Below are 4,973 nucleotides of genomic sequence, written 5' to 3'. Positions count from 1 at the left end.
TGCTTTTTATGTATATCTCTCTCCCCTAAAAGAATAGTCATTCCTATGGCTAATTCTTTAGAAACAGAATGCTTCGCATTGATAAATTCTTAAATTCAAAACCAAACTCTAAGCTTGTTAAGCTAGAGGTTAAGAAAATAGTATTTTTATGATAAATTTATGATTTATTTTCATAATTTGGATTTAAGTTTAAGGATAGTTCTTCTATCATAATTGTATTACAAAGTCTTATTCTTTTTAGAAAAAATAAAAATTATCAGTAATAGCAGCGAAGCTATGGTAAAATTTTTAGAAAATAATATATATCTTATTTTTATGCATAATGCTAAAAGAGGACTTTCTACCATATTCTAGGATTGGACATCCTATGCTAAAAGAATGCTTTTCATCAAATTCATGGGAAATAAAATTTTAGTGTTTATGCATAAATGATTAATTAAAGAAAAGAGAAATTTTTGGTAAATTTATTTTTATGTAAAAAGAGGAATTCCCATGATATTTGAGAATCAAGTAATTAAAAGGTAGAAGAGTAATTTTTGGTAAATTTATTTTTATGCAAAAAGAGAAATTTTCATGATATTTGAGAATCAAGTAATTAAATGGTAAAAGAGTAATTTTTGGTAAATTTATTTTTATGAAAAAAGAGGAATTTCCATGATATTTGAGAATCAAGTAAAAGAGTAATTTTTGGTAAATTTATTTTTATGCAAAAAGAGGAATTCCCATGATATTGGAGATCCAAGCAAATTAAATGGAAAAGAGAGGAATTTTTGGTAAATTTATTTTATGCAAAAAGAGGAATTCCCATGATAATTGAGACCCAAGAAATTAAATGGAAAAAGAGAAATTTTTGGCATAATTCAAATTATGAGTATTTATCAAAAGTGAAATTTTGAGCATTATTAAATTATTGGAAAATATGGGTAGAATTGATTTTTGTAAATCCCATGAATCTTTTACTCAAAAGAAGAATATTGAATATATTTCACTTGAGAAATTTGAGAAAGAATATGAAAATATCCATCGCGAAAAAGTACCTTTGATTAGGCCAAGCAATTGGCAGAGACTTACAAACGTCCCATCGGTATATGGAAAGTAGAAAACAGTACTAAAAGTGGATGTGATAAGATGTGAATGTGATAAGATGAGAATGAGATGTGATGTGATGTAAATGGATGTGGATGTGAATGTGATAAGATGTGAATATGAGTGGATGTGATGAGATGTGGATGAGATGTGACGTGATGTGAATGGATGTGGATGTGAGTGTGATGAGATGTGATGATATGTGAATGGGAGTGATGTGATGTAAATGGATGAGAATGAGATGTGAAGTGATAGATGTGCATGTGAATGGATGGATGGATATGGATATCTAGATGTGAATGAATGGATGTATGTGGATGAATGTGATTAGATATGGATATCTAGATGTGAATGTGAATGACTGGATGGATGTGGATGAATGTGATGAGATATGGATAGATGTGGATGTGATGTAATGTAGACAGAATGAATGAGATGTGATATAAATAGATGTGGACGTGATGTAATCTGGATGGAATGAATGTGATGTGATATGGATGGAATGAATGTGGTGTGATAAGGATAGATGTGAATGGAATGTATGTGATGTGATGAGGATGCAATGAATGTGATGGATGTGAATGGGTGTGATGGGTGTGATGGATGTGAATGGGTGTGATGAGATGTCAATGGATGCGATGAGATGTCAATGTGATATGATTGGATGTGATGTAAGGTGGATGAATGTGGGTCTAGGTAGATGTGAATGGATGGATGAGATGTGATGTGGGTCTAGGTAGATGTGAATGGATGAGATGAGATGTGATGTGGATCTAGGTATATGTGAATGGATGAGATGTGATGTGGATCTAGATATATGTGAATGGATGAGATGTGAGGTGAATGGATGTGATGTGATGTGATGTGGATCGGGGTAGATGTGAATGGATGAGATGTGATGTGGATATGGGTAGATGTGAATGCATGAGATGTGATGAGGATGGATGTGATGTGATGTGATGAGGATCTGAATAGATATAATTGGATGTGATGAGATGTGATGTAATGTGGATAGATATGATGAGATGTAATATGATATGATTGGATGAGAATGGATAAAGATGATGGGAATACATATGACTGGATGCGGAATAAGGAATGTGAATTGATATAGAAGAATGTGGAATAACGAGAAATGATGTGGAACAATGTGGAAAGACGAGAGTTCGTTAGAAACTGTATTTATGACCTATTTTTAAATGACTATTTTATGTCAAGAATGCTGGGGAAGCATTTTGACCATCTTGTGAATGAGGTCGTGAAGACCTAAGTAATAAAGTTGCAACAGTTGATGGAGAGTCAATGGAGGACGTCTCGTGTAGCAAGGTCGGCCGAGGTCTTGACCAGCCTCGGTTCAATTTAAATGGTGAGCTTCCGGTATGGTGGATGAGGGACCAAGGAAGTGGCCTATGAGTGAAGAGTTAGGTGATCTATGAAGGAGCCTAGAGGGTGCTGACCATACGGTGCTCGGGCTCTGGGTCGCCGAAGATACCCATGCGTGCGTCGAGGAAGAAAAATGGAACAAGGTGTTAGAGTTGTTTTTTGACTCGGGCATGGATCTGGTTGATTGTCCTTGCTGGTCCTCAACGGATGAGTCCATGGCTCTTTTATATGGTGTTGGAATTAGGGTTGCAGGAAAGCACACAAAGCTTGGAGAAGAAGAAGCAAGAATGCACACAACACACAATGTATTAGATTGTGTCAATGTACAAAAGATAAGTTAGCCCTAGAAGGATGGGCGTATATACAAGCCGGGGGAAAAAACCTCCTATAGAGGGAAAAAGTGCCCCGGCGGTCCTAAGTGTGTTCACACACATCACTGCCTATATATATGGCAACAAATCCCCCCTGGGAGGGCTGGCACTCATGTATAGGGAAGTGCCATGCCCAAAGTAGATCAATCCACAAAGGGGAGCAAGCTTAAAGCTTTGCGGAAAGCTTTGAACTTCTCACGAGGAAGCGTCTTTGTGAAAAGATCGGCGAGGTTGTCCTGTGTTAGCACATAGGCCAAGCTGATCTCTCTTGCTGAGAGTCTCGCCCTGACATAGTGATAATGCACCTCAATGTGCTTTGTGCGAGCATGAAAAACTGGGTTTCTCGCAACTGCCAATGCGCTCTGACTGTCAGTGTAGATAGAGGTGGCAGACTCCTGTCCAACACCCAAGTCAGCCACCATAAGCCGTCTGAGCCACACACACTCAACCGTAGCTGTGAAAGCTGCCCTTTACTCAGCTTCACAACTAGAAGTGGCCACAGTAGGTTGCTTCTTGCTCAACCAAGATATGCATGAGCTACCGAGCATGAAACAAAAACCACTAGTGGACACTCTTGTGTCATAGCAACCAGTCCAATCTAAGTCCAAAAAAGCATGTAAATCTGGCGGCAACGATCCCCCCTTGGGATAAAACAACCCAAGATGTATGGTGCCACTCAAGTAGCAAAAGATGCATTTAATTGCCTTCCAATGCTGAGACCCTGGGCTGCTATGCATAAACCTGCTCACCTGTGAGACTGCAAACTGAATGTCCGGCCTCGTAATGCATACATAAATGAGGCAACCAACAGCTGTCTGATAGAGTGTGACATCAAAGTGATCTCCAGCATCATGAAGACTCAACTTCAAACCTGTCTCCATTGGAGTAGCAATAGGCTTGCAATCTTCAAGGCCAAATCTTCGCAACAATGTCTCAGACAGTTCCCACACCTGGCATTCCATACATTCCAGCCATGTTTCCAAACATACCACTATGCATACCGGAGCAAAGGTCTCATCAAAATCAATGCCCTTTTCTTGAGCATAACCCTTTGCAACAAGTCTAGCCTTATAGCGATCAACACTGCCATCTGGCTTTCGTTTCAACTTAAAAACCCACTTACATCCAATGGCCTTTTTACCAATAGGCAAATCACACAAAGACCATGTACCATTCTTCATTATAGCATCATATTCACTTTGCATTGCAGCCAACCAATTTTCTGATGTTTGTGCCTCATCAAATGAAAGAGGTTCTTCCTCTTCACACATACTAGACATAGCCAAAGCATAACAATCTGATGCATAAGAGGCATGCTGAAAACCTGAACGAGTACGACTAGACATAGGTGTATCAATTGTACTATCACGCAAGGTTTGCACCAGCCATTTAGGCATACCTCTAGCCTGCTCATTTTCAGCCCTATCCTCATAAATTACATCCTGTAAATCTGCATCAGAAATAGGCTGATCTATGATGTCATTTGAAATCTGCATAGGCTGAATATTTGCCTCATTAGGACTTACATTTGAATTCCCACCTGTAAACAGAGGCAACAACGTATCAAATACATCCCGTGAGCTCACACCTGTCTCTTTGGTACATGATAACAAAGGTTGCATAGCATCTTCCACAAAAACAACATCTCAACTAATCAAGATACACTTTGACTGCCGATGATACAATCTGTAACCCTTGCTCTTAGCACTGTAACTAACAAAAATGCATTTGATAGCCTTATCATCCAATTTTCTACGTTGTTGCACAGGCACTAAAGCATAGGCCAAGCAACCAAAGACACGCAAGTGACCAATAGAAGGCTTCCTACCATGCCAAGCTTTGTATGGAGTAGCAGACTGCAAGGCCTTAGTGGGACACCTGTTGAGTACATATGCAGCACACATGACAGCCTCAAGCCAAAACGCATGTGGCAAAGCTTGGCTCTTGACCATACATCGTGTCATCTCCATAAGTGACCTGTTTTTCCTCTCAGCAACACCATTTTGCTGAGGGGTATACGGAACTGTAGATTGGTGTTTTATCCCACGACTAGCCAGAAATGCATCAAACTCTTTAGACATGTACTCCCCCCCTCAATCAGAACGGAGGGTGCCCACAGTACAATTGGATACA

The sequence above is a fragment of the Cibotium barometz genome, chromosome 4 (genome assembly GCF_041138505.1).
Source record: "Cibotium barometz isolate CiBa-2024 chromosome 4, ASM4113850v1, whole genome shotgun sequence".
In the NCBI taxonomy this organism is placed as follows: Eukaryota; Viridiplantae; Streptophyta; class Polypodiopsida; order Cyatheales; family Cibotiaceae; genus Cibotium; species Cibotium barometz.
This window is presented reverse-complemented; position numbering follows the sequence as displayed.